Below are 25,261 nucleotides of genomic sequence, written 5' to 3'. Positions count from 1 at the left end.
TATTTAAAGATTTTATTTACTTACTCATGAGAGACAGAGAGAGAGAGAAAGAGGCAGAGACACAAGCAGAGGGAGAAGCAGGCTCCATGCAGGGAGCTTGATGTGGGACTCGATCCTGGGTCTCCAGGATCACGCCTTGGGCTGAAGGTGGCGCTAAACCACTGGGCCACCAGGGCTTCCCTGCTTGGACTATTATAAAAATGCATTTTTACATTGAACTAAGTTAATTAAAATATCATGTTCACTCAAAGGATATAAGGTCTCAGCTGACCCAGGATTAAAGTCTATAGCTTCAATTTTTTATTTATTTATGGGAACTGAATCCTAGAGGATCATTGATAAATTCGAGGATCCAGGGGGGGTTTTCAGAAATAATTGAAGAAACTGGTAATGTTTAATTTGGAAAAGAGAAATACTATAAGGCCTGCAGTAAATTATACTTAAGTGTTTGAATAAATTTCCTTGAAAAATTAGACCAGCTTGTCTCAATGAGAGAACTCATAATCACATTGAAGGAGATAGAAAGCAATTCATTATCTGAAAGGACTGTTAGATGTCCATAAGTGAAATTGGCCAGCTTGGAAATTTTTAGATCTTCTGTCAGTGGGAACCTTCAGAGAGGCTGAATAGCCATTCATTGAGATAATTCAAGAAAAAAGGGTTAGTGTGGGACTGTGTGACTGATCCTTTCAGATCTGTTCCAACCCTAAATTATTGAGTCTGTGAAATATTTTTAGCTGCCTCCTCTTATTCTTAGTATTCTCGTTTTTACTTTTGTAACGATTAAAGATATATGATAGTATTATCACAGTCTAATGGGATAATTTCCTCAGAAAACAAATGAGTAAACTGAAGGCAGATGTATAAGGTGATTTCTATAAATACCCATAGGGAGTTCCAACGATGGAAAATATGGTGGGTTGGAAACTTAAACGTACTCTAGAATGACTAAATTCATTGGAGGTACAAACATAAATATAAATATGATACAGTTAGTTGTTTTACTGAATAAGTAGAAATTTCCATTTCAATTTATGGAAAAGAAGATATTTATGGAAAATAAAATATTTCTTATTATTTAAGGAGCTAGCTAAGGGACCACCATGCTTTACCCTTGTGAGATTCTATTTCTATATTAGTTCTAGATCTTTAAAAAAAAAAAAAGTAGGGTTAAGGTTAGGTTTGGAGTTATTTATAAATTGACAAGTCAAATAATTGAGTGGATAAACTTTTTTTTGATAAACATATTTTGATAAACTAATCTAAGTATGACATTGATAACATAGTGCATTGTTTATTTTAATAATGCACCGAGGAAAGATTTATTATCCATTTGAAAATAGGTAGAACTTTTATCCATCATAAATGGTCCATGAATGTTTGTATAAGTAAAGCAATATATGCAAGAACATATGACATATATGATGCAGGAAAATAGGATGATAGGGGAAAAATTGCCTTTGGGTGCTTAGATCAGAAAGCAGGTAGGAAAGAACTTAATCACAATAGTTGGACAATCATATAAATGGGAAGCCAAGAAAGAGGTAAAGGGGAGAGAAACATAACTTAAAGGAGCACCTGAAGAGGAAAGATCAGAGCATGATAAATACTTTCAAAATTGTGGGATTTGGGAAAAAGGCAAGGAAGTCTGGAGAGTAATTCTAAGAAAATTTCTGAGTAATGACCTCAAAGAAGTCATGAAGATCCTTTTAGGGAAGACTCAATTTTTTTAAAATGTCATTCTTTGGGGTTCCTGAGTGACTCAGTCTTGAGTGTCTGATTCTTGATCAGCTCAGGCCATGATTTCAGGTCATGAGACCCAGCCCCAGAGTCTGGCTCCACATTCAGTGGCAGTTTGCTTGAGATTTTCTCTATCTGCCCCTATCCTGCTCACACTGTCTCTCTCTGTGTCTGAAATAAACAAATACATCTTTAAAAAAAATATGTATCATTCTTTGTTGTTTCTGAAGTCAGATATAGTTTTATATTAAATTGTATTAAAAGTATATAAATCCATATAATGTAACAACATGCAGAGACTGAACCAAAAAGGAATACAATATTTTATAAGTGATTCCCTTCATATAGAATTCTAATTTCAAAATCCAAGTTATTTCCAAAGACTTTATTTTATAATTTATTGTCACCTGCATGTTTCCACATAAAATTTTTCCAAATAATTATCTTTAGAAAATAATTGGGAATTTTGTACCTTTTTGGGCCAGATAAACATAGATCGTACTCTACAACACACAAGAAATGCATAATGATTAATTACCTTTGGTCACCAGAGAAAATGATTAAAAATCTATTATAATAAGCACTAATAGGTAACTAAGTTTAGAACCATGTCCTAGTATTTAAACTTAAAAAACAACATAACTTGAAGCAATTGCAGGTAATCAACCTCTATTTGAGAATTGTCCCCTTCCTCATACAAAGAAATGTGCAGAGTTGAAAATAGCATCATTGTTTTTTGGTAGTTCACTGACTCCCCGCTGTATATTTTCACCTAAAGTAGCATTTTAGAACAATTAGTGACTGTAGAGATGATTATAATGTCACAAATGTGGGATTATGACTTTAGCTAAAGAATAAACAGCAGGAGAAGAAAGTCTATTAAGGAGTAAATATCCTCTTTCCTGAGAAGTATGTTTTGCAATTAGAAAGAAATGGGAACAAGAGAGAACAGAAAGACTCAGTTATAAACACTTATGAATTTTTATATTGTTGTTAGTTTTTTTATCAGGAAAACATTCCTATTAAGTAAACAATCCAGTGATAATAAAAAAAAATCAGAACATTGTAATTTTGAGATGTTATGCTTTCTCTAGGGTAAGAGAATCAAATGCTTTTACAATGGCAAAAACGATGAAGACCAATGAAGTAAAACATTACCAAAAATACTTGAAAAACCTTAAGCATATATGTAACTCTTAACTTTAAACAGCTAAACAGACCTAATTTAGTAAGTTGAATGAAAAGCTCTGCTAAAGTACATGGAAAGGAAGTAGACATCAAGAATCTTGAAATAGTCACCTCACCCATATCATGATATAAACCATATTAAAAATGGGTAGATTCAAGACCTGGGGTGTGAAAATATTTACTCTTAATTTAGATCATCATTATTTTTCAAATAATGTGGCAAGAAAAAGAGAAGATAGAATGATAATAGATATAGATGATAGAAGATAGATGATAGATAGATAGATAGATAGATAGATAGATAGATAGATAGATACAAAAAGGTGGTGGGGAGACAATTGAGGTTATAGATCATATTTTTGAGGAGATTTCTTTCAAATGAAATTTTCTTCTAAATTCTTTTATCTTTAATTACCTTAGTAAAATATATATTTATAGTAATTGAAAGGAAAATACTAATGTATCTGAAGGACAGGTAGAATTTTTAATTTAAAAAAGCAAAACAAAATCTTAAACTCTTAACTCCATGTCATAAGTAGATTCCACATGAAGTAAGATGTTTGGCAACAGTTTTCAGGAAAAAAAAATGGAATTTTAAAAGACATAGAAAAATATGATACAATGATGACCAAATTAGGAACCTGAACACCAGAGGGGAAAAAAAAACAATGAGTTCTAATTCAAGAATGTTAAATCCAAGTTAGTTGTCCCTACAGTAAACTGGGTAATGGAGACAGTAGTGACAAATGAGACTGGAGAGAAGACACAGCTAGACCATTATATTAGTCAAGGTTTTCCAGAGAAACAGAACCAAAAGGATATTCATGTGTGTGTATGCATATAAACATACATAGACATGCAGATATGTGTACATACACACAGAGACTGAGTTTAAGGAATGGACTCCTACAGTTGTGGAAACTGGCAGAGTTAAATCTGTAGGGTAGGTCCACAGGCTAGAAATTCAGGTAGGAGTTGATGTTATAGCTGTGAAGCAGAATTTCTTCTCCAGGAAATCTCAGTTTTTGCTTCTATGGATTTTTAACTGATTGGATGAGGTCTATCCACATAAGTGAAGGTAATACCTTTACTTAATGCTAACTTATTGTAGATGCTAACCATCTAGGTTAACCGCAATACCTTAATTAGTGTTTGATTAAATAACTGGGTACTCTATCCTAGCTAAGCTGACACATAAAACTAATCATGAATATTAGGTACAGTCTTCTGGACCATGTCAAAAGAATAGCATTTAGTTTAAATGCAGTGAGAGCCTTTGATGGGTAGTAGGCAGATGGAAGGAGATACCCAGATTGTAAACCTGGGGACTAACAGCAAGACGTTTGTATTATCTGATTATTTATGATGGTGGTTTGGAACAGTAACATACATATTTAAAGAGTGATGATCAAGTGGAATATGAACTGATTTGCTTAAAGAAAACTTCCCAAGCATCTCAAGAAAATTCTCAGTAACACTAGCAAGTCTCCCAAGAAGGACAAAGAGTTCATTTCTATAAGTGTTTATAAAAATAATTTACAAAAATATTTATTTCCTTAGACTGAATTTTTGCTTTGTTTGCTTTTCAAATTTCCAAATATTCCTTTTAAAAAAAGAAATTCAGATAAGTACAGTATATTCCAAAAAAAAAGGTAAATTTGCTATAATTTTATTTGGTAAAAACAGATATAGTATCTAATCAATGCAAAGATGCCGCATATATATTTTTAATAACTAAAACATAAATTGAAGTTTACTGATATAGGAGAATATCAGTTATATTCTAAGTCAATTTATACGATCAATAATTGATACTGGGAAATTGGACTTAACAGTTATGGCACACAGGGATAGAATGATAATGTAGGTGCATTAAAATATATTATGCTTTTATGACTTTTCTATCCTATACTGTTTTTGTTAACAGAAAGATATTATCTCTAACTTTTCTAATAAGCATAACTATTTTTTCTTTCCTAGTTATGCTAAAATTATCTACTATCACTGCTAAAATTTTAAAACTCAAAAATAGTATTTAGTTCATAGAAATTGTTTTCTTAATATGAGTTACCTAGCTTATAAAAATTATAACTCTTTGCATTCATATGGAACTCTTTCTTAAGGACTCAGATAACTTTTGTCATTAGCTAATTGAACCACCAAATAATTACATCCTTGTAATTTATAAAGCATATAATGGTTTCTTTCCTTTCCTTCTTGGATATTAATATTTATTTGGATTGGAAATATGATACTTTGATAGCATCTGTTTTTATTATTTGGAATGGCTTAGGTAAAAGTAACTCAATTTATAACAATTATAACAAGAGCAAATTTTTTTATAAAGGAAATGTAGGGCTTGTTTCTATAACAGGCAGTCCAATTCAATACTCGAATTTCAATTTTTAATAAAGGTTCTATGCTGGAAAATTTCAGAGACTGAAAAGATATATGGAAATGTGCAATATGGAGTATATAAAAGGTGTAATGTGATCCCTTGTAAAGTTCTGTTGTAAGTTCATCATAACTAGCATACTTTTTTTGGAATAGATTGGTAATAATAGAAATGGACTCAATCATTTTGAGGAATGCATAATTGACTACTTTAATGAGAACATACATACTGCTGAAATTGTAGGGGAACTTGGCTTGTATGGATAGTTGTTTGACATTTAACACTGTACTCCAACCTGACCCAGAAAGTCTATCTTCAAACGCAGCTCCCATGGTACATTTCAACGCATTCTGTGTGGATGGTTCCCTATTGAGTTCATCTATAGCTTCTATCATTGCTTTTGGAGACCTTTGACTTCTGAAGTTACTCTGAAGAAAAATCACAATGGTTCTAAGAGTTACGGATGCCTCATAACCTCTACTTAAAAGTTCTTGTGTTAGTATTACTAAGGTAGGACTCATTAGTAATATAGACTAAACTAAGAAAAGCCCGCACAGAATGCCACAATAAATAATAATTCAATCAATAAAATTCTATTATTTTTAAGATATGTTTTCAAAACATTGTTGATCAAGTTGTGAAAATGTATAAGAATAACTTAACTGGCAAATTATTCCTGTGGTTAGTATAATATTTAAGGATTATTTAGAAGTCACTATATTCTATGTATTGCTCACAAAATCCAGAGTAAACTATTTTAACCTTTTTCTTTCTTTTTATTTGTACGATGCAATTATCCCAATTTTATAGAAATTATATCTTCCTAAATAATCCAGAGATTTGCAATAAGAAGTTAAGGAAACTTTACAAAATGTATTAAATTATTTTCATAAAATAACAGAGACAGACTTATTTATCCACTCATACATTTAACAAATATTATGAGATTTCCTACTATGTGTCAGGAATACTGCTAGATACTGGGAATAAAACTGAGTAAAAAGAAATACAGTCCCTGCCGTTATGGAACTTTTTGTCTAATGGATACACCAGCATTGGGAAAAACAAATAATAAGTGCACTGCTCCAGACTGAGATACATTCTAAAGGCAGGCAAAGGATTTCTATGAAAAATAAGTTAGGAAAATGTTCTGATTTTGGATGGGTTGTGGTTGGTGAGGAAAAAGCATCTGAGGGAAATTTATTCCTGCCTCAAATTCTGATGTTTGAGTGAAGTTAGAAAGCATAATGTTAATTATCAAAGATTTGACTTAAAATGAAAACAGTACAGAAAGGAGGGAAATTATTTATGAATGTGTGGTCAATAAAACATGGAACTTTGGGGGAGCTAAAGGTGGTTCAGTGTGATCAAGAGCAGATTCATAAAAAATCAGGATAGAGACGTAGGCAGTGATCACATCACTGCATCTGAAAACTTTTGCAGAAATGATTTCTTTATCCATCTAGATAGCAACGGGAAACTGTTGGAAATGTTTAAAAAGTGAGTAAAATCATTGGTTTAAAATGTTTTGGGCTTTCATTTGTAAAATGGATTAGAGAAGACCAGAGTCTTTTTACAGAGACCAGCATGAGGAACATGGAAGGTCCACCATAGAGATGGCAAAGAAAATCTAAGACTTTGGACTTTGTGGATTGACTATGGTTTGTGAGGAAGAGGAATAGATGAAGGACTTCACATTTTCTGAATTGTACTTCAGCACTTATTTACAATATTTTTGGGAAGGTGATACTTTCATAGGATAATTGAAATTTAGTTTTAGAAATTATTTGGAATGTTGAGACATTCAAATGGAAATGTCTAGTAGCTCGTTAGGTATATGAGCTGGTAGCCTAGGAAGAGATATTGGCAAATACATAAATGTGGATGTCATCCACTGATAAGGAGCAGTGAAGCTCAAGGTTTATGTGATTTTCCTAAAGGAAAGTAAAAGACAATTTGGTAAGAGAGCCTAAGATGATACCATTAAATTTCAGGATTTAAATACTAAAAAGGCAGCCTTGGGGAAACAAGGTATTCTAATTTGGGAACAGTTTGCAGGGACAAACATAGGTTTCAGTGTTTATTGCAGAAGAGAAGCAGCATATTAAAAATGTAATCTCTCTGCTCTGGAAGAGATAGGCTCATTAATTCCACTTGCATTAAATATTAATAGAAAAATATTTTTCTCAAATGCTCATTCTTGGAACTCCTCCCATGTACTTACTCAGTTTTATTTTACTCTTAGTATTCTTCACCCTTTAATATACAATACAATATGCTTATTTATAATATCACCTTTCTATTTTCTCTGACAGCAATGCAAGCTCCAAAAAGGAAATTTTATCTTTACTGTTTTTCTTTGAAAATACCTTGAATATAGCTGGTGCTCCATGAATAGCTACTGAGTCAATGAATAAGTGAATGAGTGGATGAATTGTAGGACAGCGATATGTTTGAAATCATTGAGGGTACAAGATAGTGGAATTCTTTGTTGGAAAAGAGGCTGGAAAAAAAAAAAAAGGAAAAGAGGCTGGAAATGGTATCTGAATTCAGGTTATCATAGGACTTTGAAGACTCTTAGTTTTTTGGAGCTTTATCATTTAGGTGATTGGAAGCTACTATTTTTTTTTTTTTATAAGAGAAATGACACAATAAGAGTAATAGTCTTGAATGGTATTTCACAAATCTTTATTGGATTATGGTAAAACATAAGTATGATTTAGAGATCTGTCCTATCCCACAGACCCTTGGAAGAGTTAATAGCAGTTTTGGAAAAAAACGTATGGAAGTCTTATCATTGCAATCTTGATAAAGTAAGTAATGAATGAATAGCAAACCTAGAATTAGGAAGCAACTTAGTACAATAGAAAACCTAGGTTGGTGTGTGTGTGTGTGTTAAAATGTGTCACGAAGATGAGACTCAAGAATTAGAATCTGTTGTTTATTTTTTTTTGTATGGATTTCATGTGCAAAATTCTAGATGTTCCTAACTAGCTTAGCTCTTGTCTGTCTCTCAAAACATAGCTGATGAATGCAGAGCATCCTTGTTTCATGCCCTTATATATTGTATGGGGATATAAGCAATTATTGTCAACTTTTGTCCCCTGCTAAGTCTTTGGGTATTTCTATCCTGTAAGCTGACACTCAGAACATCTGGATCCTTATGTTATGTTGAGTCCAATTTTCATTTTCATATTGAAAAGACAAGAAAGAGAGGAAAGAAATTGTATTCCCTTTCTTTAACCACTATGAGTGATTTTGGCATTTACCTGCTTTCATTGGAAAGCATAACCTCATTAACTAGGGAATAGTTCTTCTTGTAATCATTTAAAAATTTTTTTCCTGAGTTCTGAATTAAAATGTGCCCCATCTGCTACACTGGAGGAGAGAATATGGCTCAGCCTGATTCATCAGTGTATTGAGCTCTGAGTATGTAATGGGAAAAGGGAAAGTGCAATATAAATGCCCATCCCTAGTTAATTAGGGGCTTAGTTATAAAAATAATGCTAATTAAACCAGACACTGACAACTGGAAAACAGCTATTGTACGAATAATGCACTTTCTTATGCCAATGACAAATAAAACCTCTGAGATATCCTAGGTGAAACTGAGGATGAGGCTTCTACACTACTACTCTAGTCCCCTCCCCCACCTCTTTGTGAACTCTAGAATCCAAATTCACAAGTAGCACACATAGTAAATTTGATTCCTGTAATTTGGCATATCTTATGTTTAAGTATCTCATCATATATTTATTTGATATTTTCTAGTGGCTCAAAACAAACATCAATGGTTGTGTAGGATTTTTTTTTTTTTAAGTTAGCAAAACCATTCCCCTCTGTCACTATTCCATGCACATTTTCCATATGCTGAGCTGCAACTTAATTTATGGCAATGTTGCAAACCTATATGTAGATATGCTGTGAGGGTAGGAGTCACAATGAGTATATTTTAACCCTATCCCAGTTACTTTTTATACACCTTAGTTTTCTCACTGAAAATAAAGATATCATCTATTGAATAGAGTGCTTTTGAGGAATCACTGACATAATCCATATAGGGCATGTAAACCCAATGCCTAATTTGTAGAAAGCCCTCAAAATGGTATGTTACTATGACCATTAGCATAGCCAGTGATCATTTTCAAGAATAATACATTACAAATGCATCATTAGATAAGAATAAATTTATTACTAACTGTGATTCAGTCAGGGTAGGGTTCAGATTACATTGTGTTTTTTTTATTGTTTATTCACTCAATTAAAAAAATCTATTGCTTCACATGTGACATATATCAATGTATATTTATGTCTTGCCATAATATATATTCCGCATTTGCTCTTCCATATTTTCTGACATTCCTACCATTCTTTAGGTGTAGACATTTTCTCTAGGAACCTCTGAAAATACAATTGCAATACATTCTGTGTAATAGATTCAAGATCTTAAGAATAATTTTGTTCATCGATTTTCTAGAAAAAAGGAGGGAACTAAGAGAGTGAGGGACAGGAATAGTCAGCTTTACTATAAGGAAGGAATCAATAAAGAGAGGAAGACGACCTTGAGCATTTAGTTGGGGGAATATACCTTAATTGGGACCCTACTCAGAGCACACTCTAGAAATATACAAAGAAAAAAAACCTCAGAGCCCCACAGGTTAGCCCTAGACCAGAACATACATCTGTCTGTCTATAGTGCCAGATTCAATGATAGTAAATAAAAACAAATAGCATTTAGAGTAGAAATATATACCATATATTTATTAATATTTGCTCTATCAATGAGGGTCTAATAATTCTTAAATGATTGATAAATGGTTTCCATTATGAAATGCTGGTGGATTATTATGCATGCAACAAAGATCTATTTTGATAATTATTTATATTATTACATGTTGAATTATTGACAAAAAATTTGTTTGAATCACTTGATTTAAAGAAGTGTTTATAAGTAAGGAATATGTGATTATAGTATAGAAGGACAAATTTAATGAAGAGGGAATTCATTGTATATCCAAGTATGGGAATTATGATTTTTTTTCTATTTACATGGATAGAGGAAAACTCATATTATAACGTATGTATTATTAATTTTTTCCAGTCAAAAATAGTTTATTACAAACACAACAATATTAAGAAGACACAGAATCTGAAGATCACTGAATGCAAATATTTGTTTTATGTATAAACAAAGTGAAGAAAAAAAATAAAATAAACAACGTGAAGTACAAATATGTGTCATTGGGCTCAAATTATCCAGAAATAAATATGTTCATATTTATATTTTAATTTATACTTAATTCTGTATTTATATTCATATTAGTCCTATTAATATGAATTTATGGTATTGACTTCTAAATATTGCTTCACCATTTTAATGCACAGTAGTCAATATAGTACTGCTTTATTTTCAAAATATTCTTTTTTTTTTTTTTCAAAATATTCTTTAAAAGATTCTAGTTCTTTGGCTTTCTTTTTATTCTGTTATCACTTTTTTCTTAACAACTTGTAAATCTTATTGCTTCTTTCTATATTTTTTATATTTCTTATTTTCTTCACATTTCCTGAAAAATGCTTTACTCTCTGCATCATGATTAATTTCTTCACCTATAGATTAAAAGAGGAATGTAACACTAATAATATTAAAGATGCAGAACATAAATTTTTTTTCATTCTTGTGACTATAGCTTCAGTTCTTCTGGAAAAATCTCTGCTAATCCCCATCTAAAGTGGCATCTCTCATCATTCTTTACCTTTACATGGTTAAATATTCCTCCTAATCCGTATCATATTTTAACATTTATACATCTATTACATATATTATATATAGATCGATAGATTAAGAGATAGATATACAACATGTATATATATTTTTGGTTATTTCATTAATTTACATAATACTAATACTAACTAGATAAATTGCTTTAGTCTCTTATATTACAAGATATTTATATTTTGTTTATCAGCTTGAAAAACTACCAGTTACAAATAACAAAAATCTAATTTAGAGGGGCTTAAACTATACAGAGATTTTCCTACTTTACAAGAAGGCTAGACGGAGGTGGTTGCTGGCATCAGTTACTCTGCTCAACAAAATCATCCAGAATCTGTTCTCTTCCTTTTATTCTCCTTTATAATCCTAGCCTTTGGGTTTTTTTCCCCTCCTTCTATCACCTCATGGTCATAGGAGGACTGCCAAAATCTTTAGCATCAAATTTACACTTTGGTTAGGATGAAGTAAATGATAAAGGTTGCAATACACTTTGGTAAGAAAGTAAAAGTTTTGCCAAAAGTTTCCCAACCAACTTGCCCTTATGTTTTGCTAGCTGAAGTTGGGCATATTGTCACTTTGAACAAAGTAGAGAAAGGAGAGCTGTAAACCAGTCTTGGCCTAATAATGGATTATGCGTGCCATGGTATCTTCTATATGTATACGTTACTATTTCTAGCTTCTGGACTCTATGAGGACTTTAGCACTTTAACTTATCTTATATGATTGTGCCTAGTACTGTTGAATTGTTTATAAATTAGGTGATTCTTTCTGTTCTTTATCTTAAAAATCACCCTCCTGTTCTGGTCTTAGGCATTAACAATGATTAATTTAATATAAAAGAACAGGGAGCCCTTCTCACTAGTCCTTCTTAGTGGTGGTTCTGAATCATATGTTGAGTTAAATTATATCTAACAATCTGCTATCTGTTTGTCAGATTTCTCTTCCAAATGTAGACACTGATAGCAAAGTTCTTTTTTTTTTACTAGTGAATTCATATAGATTTTAAAAATTGCCAAAGACCCTAAATAAAGCTCCAAATTTTTGCCATATTTTAAAAAAATTGTTAACAGTGATGAAGTGCATTAAACCAATGTCTTTTGCAAATATAATAATTATAGCACATCTGGCATCATTTCTGCTGGCCCTGCCCTGCTGTTTTTCCTCAGTGGGGATGTGGGCTCCAGATGTTGCTGATGCAGCTGGATAGTCACCCACATTCTATCACCCTAAGGCACAAGGGCTAGAGCCAAAACCAACTAAAAATTCATGCTGCCAAAAACTGTCAGAACAGCAGAAGTGCCTTGAAAACAAATAATCAGGCCCTGAATTATCAAAAGTCAGGTTCACAGAAATTGTTTTATTTATAAAAATAGGCAAAGAAGTACAAGTTGTTTTATTTTTCCTATAAAATATTTATAAAATTTTGCTATGAAATTCCTTAGTCATTGTAAACTATATCATAAATGTTATCTATTTTGAAAATTATTTTATTTTGAATAGAATTAATGTCTGTCCTCCTGATACATGTAGTAAGATTGCCTAAGATATTGTGGAAAAGATGTTTTTCCTTTGACTTGACAGTTATATTTTAAGAGGTAAAATATATGTAAAAGTATTAATATATATATATATATGTGAATGAAGCTACTTTCACTGTTTTGTGCTCCTCTTCTCTCACAGCTAAAGAAAGTTTAATAAATGATTTCTTCTAGAAAAACCAAGGTTTAGGTTTGCTAGCAGTACTTTTTTGCCTCTTCAAAATATCATTTTGTGATATGGGAGAGCTTGGTTCTTGTCTCATGGAGTTGAAGAATGAATCTTGCTAACAACAAAAAGTGAGTAAATGGATAGAAGTTTATTAAGATACAAAGAAAGCTCTCAGGAGTGAATGGGTCCTGCCAGGGTTGCCACTGAGGGCTTGTAGGGTTGGTCTTTTATTGACACCCTCATCAGGGAACCTAAATCCTTGTAACATATCCATTGATAGTGTTACCATTAAGTAAGGACTAGTGATACCAACTTTAATAGTTTACTTCATTTTTAGAGTCTGATGATTTTGTTGGTTACCTTAGAGCAGGGTGGTCTGGCTTGTTCACTCATCTCTGGTTTCCTTACACCTCAGTATTTTGGGGATTTTTGTGAGCCTGCTTCCTTGGCACCCTACCTAGCCCTACCAAGCCCCATTTGTCCCTAATTCAATTGTAAGTAGAGACTAAGAGTCTTATAGTCTTCCTTGGGCTAAGGATCAAATTCCAAGGAGAGACTAAACTCAGGTTGTATGTAAAATTTGAGTACACATGTAGAAAACTTATTTTACCATGTTCTAAAGGCATGGATTCCCAAAACAAACTCAGTTCTAATGTGAAACAAAGAATGATAGAATTATTATAAAAGTTCAAATTTATCCAATCGAAGAAACTCAGCAGGATGATTTACATTTGGGAAATATTTCTAAAGAAATTCTTCAAGAAATTAATTATTTTGTTGGAAACAGGAAGCTTCTACTATCTGAAATATTTACATACATAAGATATGGTACTAGTGATATGATACTTGCAGTTTTTCTGTTACTAAACAAACAACATTCTTCTGGAGTAATTGATAATTTTGCTAATAATTTCATCATTTTATACCTAAAAAAACAATTATATAGCCTGTAGACATTATGGAAAAACATTCAAAATAAGTTTATATGGTGAATCTTCAACTTTGAAGCCTGAATGAGGTTTCTGGTTATACATTGGGCATGTATACTGGTTATACATTGTTTCTGGTTATACATTATACATGTATAATGTACATTATACATTCTGGTTATACATCTGGTTATACAAAAGTGAATCCTTTCTTTGGGCACACATTTGACTAATACGTACATTTGACTAAGACAATACAGATATTCTGTTGTACTAATCAACTAGTTATCTTTCCTGTCTCAAAGTATGTGAATATACTTTAATTAAGCCTCTGATTGCATGCTGATATTAAAGTATGTAGAAATAAATTAAGAATGTGGAGGTATTAAATAAAATGGTAAGTTTTCATCAGCTCTAGAATGTATAGACCTTCCTTCTCTTGACAAATAGAGATAGAGATAGTTGTGAACATTACTTTAAGTCTTGATTTCATTTTATGTTTATACAGCATGAGGTATAATTTCTTCTATTTGCTCTTTAATGGATCTCTAGTTATCTTTATTTACTTTTGTTATGAAAAATGTAATTTGACCATATATTTTTCTTTCCTTGAAGTTTAGGATTAAGCAATCAATCTTTATACTCCATCATGTTGCCATGAATTAAATTAGTTGTCAAGTGAAAGGACTATCGGTTCTAATACTTCATTGTGCAATATGTACATTATAATAGAAGAATTTCCTTACTTGCTACTCATCTATCATTTTCAAGCAGTCTTTAAAAAAGACATAAGCAGATGTCAGACATCTGGAAGTTTCAGGTGACAGGTCATTTTGAAAGAAATAATTTAAACTTTGAAGGTGAAAATGGAAATGTGTAGTTACCTTATGCTATCATGGAATTAAAAAATCAATAAAAATCTTTCTTCTTAAGGTTTTTATATGTTTTGAATATATAGCTCTATGTTTTACAGGTTTTACATGCATGACAAGGAGAGAGAATTAATGAGAGAAAAGAAGGGTAAACTATGTGAGTTTTACCATGTATAATATCCTCAATGATTAAAAAAAATCTTTTTAAGTTTTTACTTAAATTCCAGTTAGTTAATGTACAGTATACTGTTAGTTTTGGATGTACAATATAGTGATTCCACACTTCCATACAATAATCAGTGCTCATCACAACAAGTGTAATTCTTAATCCTCATATTTTAAATACCCCAAGGCTAGATTAATAGACCAGAATGTATTAATTTTATTAATTTTGGAAGAAAAATTGCACATAAGAAAGTGGAATATTTCTTTTTTTAATGCTAAGTAAGGATAGCATTAAGCATGTTTGGAGTAGGAGGCCAGAAAGATAGGATAATGTAATACAAGCTAACAATTTTTAACTAAATCAAATGCTTTATATTAACTGAGCTGAGTAGTTTATCTTATATAATCCTTTTTCCAACCCTTTGATACTAGGCTTTAGATTATCTATATCTGAGAAGTAATAATGGCTAGGGCTATGCTTAACATGTAAAATGTAAATAGTAATATAGCTAGTAAGTGCTTAAGGACTGGAATTTGAATACATTCATTCACTCAACAAATGAGTTAAGCAGGTGCCAGAACACGGAGTATGCAAAGTCTTACCCTCACTGATTTTACATTATACATTCTACAGGAAGAATCATACAGTAAATTGATAGTTAATAGATCAAGTGATGATAGATAACAAGAAGAAAAAAAGTAAAACAGAGATAAGAAATTAACTGCACAAATTTACAAATATTTCAGGGAAGAACATCCCCTGCAGAGAAGCAAGCAAGTATAAGGCTTATGTGTCAAGAAAAAGAAAATGCAAGATACCATCATTAAGACTCTGATAGTGATTGCTTAGATGGCACACCAAATAATGTGTGGCCTGGCTTTAGAGATTATAGTAGGGACTTTAAGTGTAGTCTGAGACAGGAAGACATTTGATAATTTTTTTAAAAATATTTTATTTATTTATTCATGAGAAACACAGAGAGGGAGGCAGAGACATAGACAGAGGGAGAAACAGGCTCCCTGTGGGGGGCCTGATGTGGGACTCAGTCCCAGGACCCTGGGTTCATGCCCTGAGCCGAAGGTAGATGCTTAAAGACTGCCCTGACATTTGATAATTTTGATCAGAGAAGGGACATGCCATAGCTTACATTTTAAAAGGATCACTACTGTCTGTTGGTAGAATTGGGATGGAAGAAAGGATGAGACAAGAGAGGCCAAATAGAGGCTAATTGTCCAGGAGACAAAATATATTTGCATGTACAAAATAGTAGTGATGAGAGTGTTTAAAACTTTGCAACCATTTTGAAAATAATCTCTATAAGTTTTGGACATTGATGAGAGTTGCCAAGTAAGAAGTTTGATGTTGAAGAGTGGAGGACTACAACATAAAAATCTTGATAAAATAGGGACTATAATTGGAAGACCTCCGCCCTGGGTTTGGATGATTTTGCCTGGGGAAAGGTTGTAGGCGTAGAACAAAGCTATTAGCAAAACATTAGAGAATGACAAGGGAATGATTTAGGATCAAACAGAAAAGAAGGTAGTTGGAACAGGGAGTTAAGATTAAGTGGACAGTGAGTTCAAATGGAAACAAATAGGGGTGCCTGGGTGGTTCAGTGGTTGAGCATCTGCCTTTGGCTCAGGTCCTGATCCCAGGGTCCTGGGACTAAGTCCCATATCCGGCTCCTCAGAGGGAGCCTGCTTCTCCCTCTGCTTATGTCTCTGTCTCTCTCTGTGTCTCTCATGAATAAATCAATATAAAATCTTTAAAAAAAATGGAAACAAGTAGAAAGTACTGTCTTAAAATCAAAGAAATCTGATATCTTCCTAATTGGCTAGGAGTAGGAAGTAGTAGGAAGTTCTATCTTAAAAATCAAATAAAGCCAATTTCCTCTTAATTGATTAAGTAAGATGACATAACTTAGTTTATGTTAGTTGAATACCATGAACTAAATGGCAGCTTTGGTTGACCATAACATTAAGAGTATCAACAGAAAAGTGGGAGACATAAGCCAGTTTGAGGTGAGTTAAAGAGTGGAAACTTAAAAAAATCATCTTTGAATAAAAATAACCTCAACAAGACTGATACAACAATAAACTAACTACAGATTTTCATATCAAATGGCTGGTATTTAGCAAAGAAGTCACCAAACCTACCAGAAAACCGAATGACTAAGATTTAAGGAAAAAATAAAAATAAAAGGAATGCATGTGAATATATTATAGAAGCTGTAGTTGATGTGAGGTATATAAGTTTGTTTGTTGGTGTTGGCTTTTTGTGGGGGGGGGATGGTTATTTTTATACCCAATATTGTGAATGGTGGACTAATTTTCAATAAGATTGTGATTGGTGTTATAAGGATATTGAGAGAGATTGAAGGAGTAATGCTCTTCTGAAACCTCAAGGAAATGGAGATTCAAAGAACAGAACACAAGTGGAGTGACTTTCTTTTTTCTCAATAAATGAAGGGACATATTTTTCTCTTAGAAGAGAAGAGAAGAAAGAGAATGGGTGAACATGTAGATAAGATCATAGGTATGGTAAAATGAATGATGTCCCCACTAAATTCCTATGCACCAATCTCTCAAACCTGTGAATATGTTAGCTGCCATATCAAAAGGAATTTTGGAAGTATGACTAATTTAAAATTCTTGAGATGAAGTGATTAAGCTGGATGATCCTAGTGGGCCAAAATGTCACCACAGTGTTCTTCAAGGCAGGAGAGTCAGGATAAAGAAGGTAATATGAAGATGGAAGCAGAGATCAGAGTAATACCATTGTTGGAATATGCCCATTAACCAGGGCATGCAAGCAACCTCTAAAGACTTAAAGCCAGTTCTCTCCCAGTGCCTCCAGAAAGAATGTAGCCCTGCTGGCACTTTAATTTCAGTTGCTTAAGACACACTTTGGGAAAACCGACCTCTAGAACTTAAGAGAGTAAACTTGTGTCTTTTCAAGCCAGTTAGCAGTAATTTGTTAGCAATAGGAAACTAATACTAATACTAATAAATTTGATTGTGGGAAGATAAGGAGATTGCAGCTTTCTTTCTTATAAAAGAAAGTATGTCCTAAGATGCAAATAGAGCATTAAAGAGTGAGAGGTAATAGGACAGAAGAGCATGTATAAAAAATTTCATACAAAAAAATGGAAAGTTTAACCAAAAAGAAGTAATAGAGTTTCTCATAAAATAAAAGAGAAAACAGTCTCACGATGTGTATAGGTTTTACTAACAAATCTTCATAGTCTTGGATGCAAAATAGAGAGATGTATCCTATGACTGATGCAGAATTGTTTTCAATGTGGCAAAATGAAGTGAGGGATGCACAGTGATGTGAGAACATTGGCTGGAGAGTGAGTTTTATGAGGGGTAATGAATCATGACAAGAAGTTCTGAAGCCAGGAAAGGGCTGATGAATAGTGCTCCAAAAGGTGAAGACAGATGGTTTAGAACTGAAGAGGTTGATGGTTTGTACAAGGTTTGGGGGTGGAGGGGATTGAATGCATAATTATAGAATATAGTAATCAGAGTAGATAGCAGTGAGAGACAGAGTCCAGGATTTTGGATGATTTATCATATTCATTTTACTTAGTGTAAAAATCACTAATAATGGTACAGAATAATAATTTGAAAAAAGAAACAAATTTAAGTAAGGAACAAAGTTTTCATTCAGGGAGAATAAATCACCAAGAAGTCAAAAGTGGCAGCAAGAAATAGAGGAAGATGATGTAAATGACATTTTATAGATGGAGCTGGCATTTTTCTAATGGAGTAATTTTTTGGAAAGGAGGATTCAATGTTTGGATATTCACAATGAGAAACAAGGATGATATTATTACTACCTATTTAGTTGAGAATACACATGTAGATTTGAAAAATGTGTTTAAAACCAGCTATTTAAAATAATCATTAGCAAGATAATGAATGATTTCAAAAACCTTTTCATAAACAGGACATAACCACAAAAATAAAGCACAATGACATAACATCACTCAGGTTTCCTTAATATACTGATCATTTATTTTTACTAGAAATTTCTAAAGAGAGATATAATGAGAAAATTATTCTTCCTAATAGTCTGACATGGATCTGCTTTAATCTATTATAAATATGAAAAAAAATGTCTTAAGGTATGATTGCAAATAGATGCCATAGAATGTTTGATCATCTGTTTTGATTTATATAATATCTCATAAGGGACCTCTGAGTACTTCTACTAATTGCAACACAGAAATTGATAGTAGAGTAATAAAACACACTCTGGAAAACCAATCCAAGCCTGCAGTGGAGTTTTTAAAATCACACCCTTAGGTATAGCAGCTTTGGACAGATTTGGACTCCAAAGAATTAAAGGAATCTTCAGGCATCAGGTCCTCCAACAACAACAACAACAACAACAACAACAACAAAATCATTTCTATTAAATTTTGGCAGCCCAGGATTTGAAACATGGGGATTTTTAGTAGACCATAAAACTCTCAATTAATTACATTAATTAAGGCGTTTTAATTAAAGCAATCATTAATCCTTGATTAAACATAAATCAATATCTCATTTCTAAACTCAGGTTATTTACAATAAGAAAGGAGATACAGTTCATCAAGTAAAAATGAGATGAATTTTAACAATAGCTCTTTTTTTTTCTACAACTGAAATGGAGTTACCATAAATGCTGCAACTTTTATAATCGTGTCAATAGGCATTGTTTTATGATTCATGTAACTAAGACTTTTTTTCCTAGCATGTTGTTGCTTTAGTCTCCACTGGAAATTAGTTATGTTATAATCATTCTGTTTAAATTGCATATTTATTTCTGAGGACGCATAGTGGATTACCTTGATGCCATGTCAGGAAATACAATTTCCAAAGTAATTTTCAGAATGACATATTAAAATAGATTCCTTTCAATTTAAGAAGTATTTTTAAAATTGGTTACAAATTTTATTTAGTGCTTTTAAGATAAAAAGTGGCCCAAGGACAATTTATGCTTCTTAGGGGCATATGCTTATTTAGCAGAAAGACTTTATTTGGAATTTGGTTAGGCAGAGACATTATCATGAAATTCTACATAAGAAATGTGAAAGCTATAACAGATTCAAAACAAAATGAACCAGATAATGGATTTGCAAGATTAGTTGAAGAGAACAAAATGGCAGTAAGACTCAAATCTTACTTTATTCACTTCCCTAATCAGGCTAGTCTCTCTCTAGTCTTCCTAAAGCCTTTTAACATCACTTTACATATGAGTTTATTCCATCGCTGTATAAGGATAAAAAGAAGGTCAGTGTGAGGCTGTGCATGACTCACCTTATCTCTCTGAACTTTATGTATAAAATTTTAAGAGTAAAAAGCCATATTTTTCTTAATTTGGGTATTGGTATTACACACATCTATGAAGCATCCTTCTTACAGAATATTGACAGAGGAACAAAGGGTTGGGTGTTTGTTGTGTGTCTCTCAACAATTAAGATTACCACATATCCTAGCAACTGGCAGAATGAGATTAAAAGGAGGATTTATTCATGATATTTCTATGCATTTGGAAAAAGGATTCTATTGGCTGCTGGTTTACCTGAGTTTTTATTTTGAAATTTTTACTTTTTTAAATTGACACTGTGGTCAATTAAAAATTGACAATAACAACTGTGGTATGACACTTTGTTACATGTAAACTTCCCTGTCCTTTCACGACCTTATCACTACTTAAAGCTGCCCCCACCACCCTATGAACATGTCTGCTTCTCTGAGACCAATACCACTGGCTCTGCAGTCTTCTTGGGATCACTACTTTTATCTATTGAGCTTCTGGCTCCTCATCCCCCACCTTCTTGTATTAACAGTAGCAGCTGCTTTATTCAAAATCCTTCAGTGGTTTCCCATTATGTCTTGAACAAAACCTAAACTCCAATGCTGAAATGATCAAGCCCCTGCCTACCTTTGCAACTTTGCCCCGAACTTCCTCTTGGTCACCAAGCATTCAACATACAGGTTGTTTTCTAGAACCTCAAATAAGCCTATTTTCTCCCATCTCTGAATTGTAATACATATTTTTTCTTCTTCTCATCAACAGCAAGATGCTTCTCTTTCTTAAGAACTCAAGCAAAATGTTCTTCTCCCAGAATTGTGGTATAAGAGTCCATTTGTTCAATAAGACTGCTCTGTCCTTAATACTAAAATTTTCTCATTAAGTGTTGGTTCATAATAAAAAATTGACTTATATCTTCCCACAGTAGAGAAGACCCATTTGACTTTTATGAGACAATCTGCCAGGACTCTGAGCCATTGGCAACCTTGAAATAACATTTAACTATCATTGTCAGGCCCAGAAACTATTCATCAATCTCTTTCTTCTATTTGCCTTCAGGAGCAAGAGTCCTCTACTGCTGTATGTTGAACCACAATTTAAAACTTTCCTCCCCTTTCCTGACATTGCGCTTTCCAAAAATGTTGCCAGTTTCTGATGTATTATATATAATCTCTGGAGAAGAAGCAGTGTTGGGATAATCACAAGTCACAGAGTGGGATCCCAGAGTCCAGGTGATTTTTATCTTGGCAGCAAAGCATATTTGATATACTCTTCATTTTTACCTCAATAAAATGTTGAAAATGTGTACTAAAACACATACTTGAATCATAAATATTATAAAAATTTATCCTATATTAGACATTCTTGGCTTTTGAATCATTTCAGGTATCTGAGAGTCCAGAGTTTGGAAGAATTCCTGAGAAACATCTTTATTTTCTCTGGTTTGTAAGTCCATCTTTCCATTGTGCTGACTGACATTCCCACCCAGGCTTTCTTCAGAACTTCAAGACTGTCTTTCCCCCTCCCTGGTGGTTCTATACATAGTCAGTCTTTTGACATTTCATATTGTATCCCAAATCATTTAAAAATTATTTTCCTGCAAACAGTATTGTTTTATTCCCTAAAGAGCAATTTTGCATCACATTTTTACATAATAAAATATCTCCTGCTTATCTTTTAATGTAATGGGTTATATTAAAAATCACAGACCTTTTATTATCATGACATGACTGGATATTTTGCACAAGTCTATGTTATCAGATTTTATTAATTACTCACTTGGTTACTATATTTAATTTTAGTAGCATCTTATTAAGGATATTAACATGTCTATTTGTGAGATAGGTTCATGATTGTAAGATTGTGTTTATTGTGTGCTTTCAGTTCCTGCTTTTTATAAGCACATGGCTCCTTATCAGAGCAAGAAGCAAGAAACAAAACATGATTTCTCTCTTTTTCTTTCAATCTCCATAAATGTCTCCTATAGGTAGATCTTAACTAGAAACTAACTGTAGAATATGGAAGGATGAATGTGAATCTGAGCGAGTGAGAAAATATGGATAGCTAATACTGCCCTTGTTTCTTTATCTTGTCACTAGACTGCAGTTAAAATGAGCTAAAACCTTCATCCATTACTCTTCTCACATTTACTTTTTTCTGTTCTTAGCTTCCTTTTGTCCTCAGCTATTCTAGTTAATTAGCTCGATGTGGCTTAGGTGGTCACTGTTTCATCATTTGCAACATGGTTCAAATCTTCATTCTCGGGTAATCTTAGCCTTCAACAGCCTTGCTTCCATGAAGTTGCTGTAAATTTTCATTAACATTGTGACAGGAATAGTAGTACTATGAAGCAGAGCAGAGCACACCATGGGTTCCTTGCAAAAATCTTCCTCATATGCACAATGCAGCAAATTTGAATAAGAAAAATCACTGCTTTAGTCTACATCATACTTCTCTTATTGCCTATTATGAGTATTATGATCTCATAAGACTAAAATAGCAGGCGTGCCTGGGTGGCTCAGCGTTTAAGCATCTACCTTCAGCTCAGGTAGTGATCCCAGGGTGGTGGGATAGAGTCTCACAATGGGCTCCCTACTGGGAACCTGCTTTTCCTTTTGCCTGTGTCTCTGCTTCTGTCTGTGTCTCATGAATAAATAAATAAAATATTTAATAAAAAAATACTAAAATGGCCAACAATCAATCTAAACTTCTAGATCAATTGAAGCATTGTTAACTACCCTGTCAAAGGAAAAATCGTATTGAACAAAGCTAAAAAAGCAAAAGAGATTTTATTCAAAACTATTGCAATAGGGGAGAGAAACCAGAATTCAGCCTGAGCTTAACCCCATTCAATTAAAAACAAAAAAACAAAGAATGAGAGAGATTTTAATTTGAGCTGAAGGAGGAGGAATCATAAGCCATTTGCATTTGCTAACTGGCTTTACTCAAAGGTAAAGTAAATCTTCTGCTATTTTCATGGCAGTTTTTACAACTTGGTCTGTCATAGTTCAGCTCCTACATGCCCACAGAAACTGAAATACAAGGGGCTCTATCTCCTTTGATAATTGCATTTCAGAGAGATGGTTCCCAGGTCCTAGAGAAAGACATTCCTGGATTGTAAAACTGGCAGGAGTCTTTAAAAAGGATTTATATTTAAAAGAGAAAATTTAGGAATAAACAATTACAAATTTTCTGAAATAAATGCTGTAAAAAAAAAGGGCGGATGGAGTTTAGAGCCTAGAGTCAGGAAAAAGCCCATGTAAAATTCAGTCTAGCTGAAGTTAAGGCCAATTAATTGGTCAATCCTGATGGAGTTATTTCTACATGACATAGTAACACCTGTAAATAGGAAACAAAATGTTTATGTCTCTCTTACATCTACTTTTCGATACCTGAACTAAATGTTATTCAGATAGAAGAAGCAGAATTATTTGTCAGTGACTGATTTAGAACCAATGCTGCATCCTAAACCATGGCCCACAATCAGTGACTCTCACTGTCCATCCCAGGAAGAGCTAGCCAATAATGTGTAAGAGCTGGAGATTCTCATTCCCACTGAGGACTCAGGGCTATTTCATTGGCTACAACTACCCACCTCTAGCAGGGTATTCCAAAGTACATCTTTTTGCGCTTTTTTTTTTCTAGGATGTTGGCCCTCTTTTTACAAATAAATTGCCCAGTATTAGCAAACACTCCTGGGTCCTGTTAGTTAATAGTTAGTTTGCCAAACATACATGACAAAATGGCTTCAAAACCACAATATCTCTAATTCTTTAGTTTCTTTTTTTCTGGAAATATAGTATCAACTGTATATATAGTTTTAGCTATATATATAATTTTAAACTCTGTAGTAGCCATATTAAAAAAAGATTTAAAACATTTTACTAATATATTTTATTTAATTCACTTATTAAAACATTTTAACATTAAATTCACTTATTAAAACATTAAAACAGGAAGTGGATATTGTAATGGACACAACAATATTTGACTATATCCAGAAATTTCCAGTACTGTAATCTCATGCTGAGTATATGACCACTAAATCTGTTTCAGAGATTTAGCTGAAAGACAAAGAGAAGAGAGAGAGAGAGAGAGAAAGACATTGCTAGTTGCTAGAAGTAATGCTTTGAACATAACATATTTTTCCTCCCCTTTTAGTTTAGCAAACTCTTTAACAAATTACCCATGGTCTGATGATATGAATTTGAAAACCATAGAACACTTTTGACATCCCAGGTTCAACTTCTTAACTGGCACCCTGGGATAGGCTGGTGTTGGAATATAATTATAGATCAAGACTCATTGCGGAGTGGTAGGAATGAAGAAAATTGACAGGCACTTGAAAGATAAGTACCTAAATTAAGGTCTTAATGGACTTCCAATTAATGCAAGACAGATTTCATCAGACAGTGGAAGAGGAACTATCTTTCCTGACTAGAAAGGCTCAGTGGAATGTGGAGTTTGTGGTCCTTGGAATACTTAAATGTCATCATTACAACTTTCAGAGACTTTTTTTTTTCCAATGAGTAACTTTACCAAAGCAATCTGGGAAGTCTGTGAATTCAACCTACATAACAATTTATTGTGCACTGGTAACAAATTCATCATATGATTTTTGGCAATCTGATATATAACTCACACACTCACACATACACACACACATATTTATTTATTTATTTATTTATTTATTTATTTATTTATTTATTTTAAATTTGCTATATTTTTATGACAGTCAGAAACTTCATGCTTTTCTTTCTGTACCTTACCTTGAGCATAAAATTGAAAAAAGTCTGTTGTTTTCTCTCTTTGATTTTTCAGTGCTGTGAGAAGCAAGGGCTTCAGAACCTTGTCTTTTGCATGGCGAGTGCAAGTGTTCTGTTTGCCAGTGCTTGGTCCTCTATAGCTGTGCCTTACCTTCTGTAGGCATTTTATTCCAGAAAAACCACAGGTAATGATTTAAATGACAGTTTTGACATTATGTGCCAGAGATCACTACAGTCCCATTCTCTAATGTTAGTCTTATCCTCATTGCCTTTAAGCCTACAGCAGGTCAGAGAGCCCTCCCCCTAAAATCTTATCCTTGAGGGTGAGTTATTTGCCACCATATTTGGTACCAATTACCGAGTCACTCAGTACATTTAATGAAAAAGAAATTTAATACATTGGAATCTTCAAAACAGCAAC

Source organism: Canis aureus, chromosome 17 (genome assembly GCF_053574225.1).
Source record: "Canis aureus isolate CA01 chromosome 17, VMU_Caureus_v.1.0, whole genome shotgun sequence".
NCBI lineage: Eukaryota > Metazoa > Chordata > Mammalia > Carnivora > Canidae > Canis > Canis aureus.
This window is presented reverse-complemented; position numbering follows the sequence as displayed.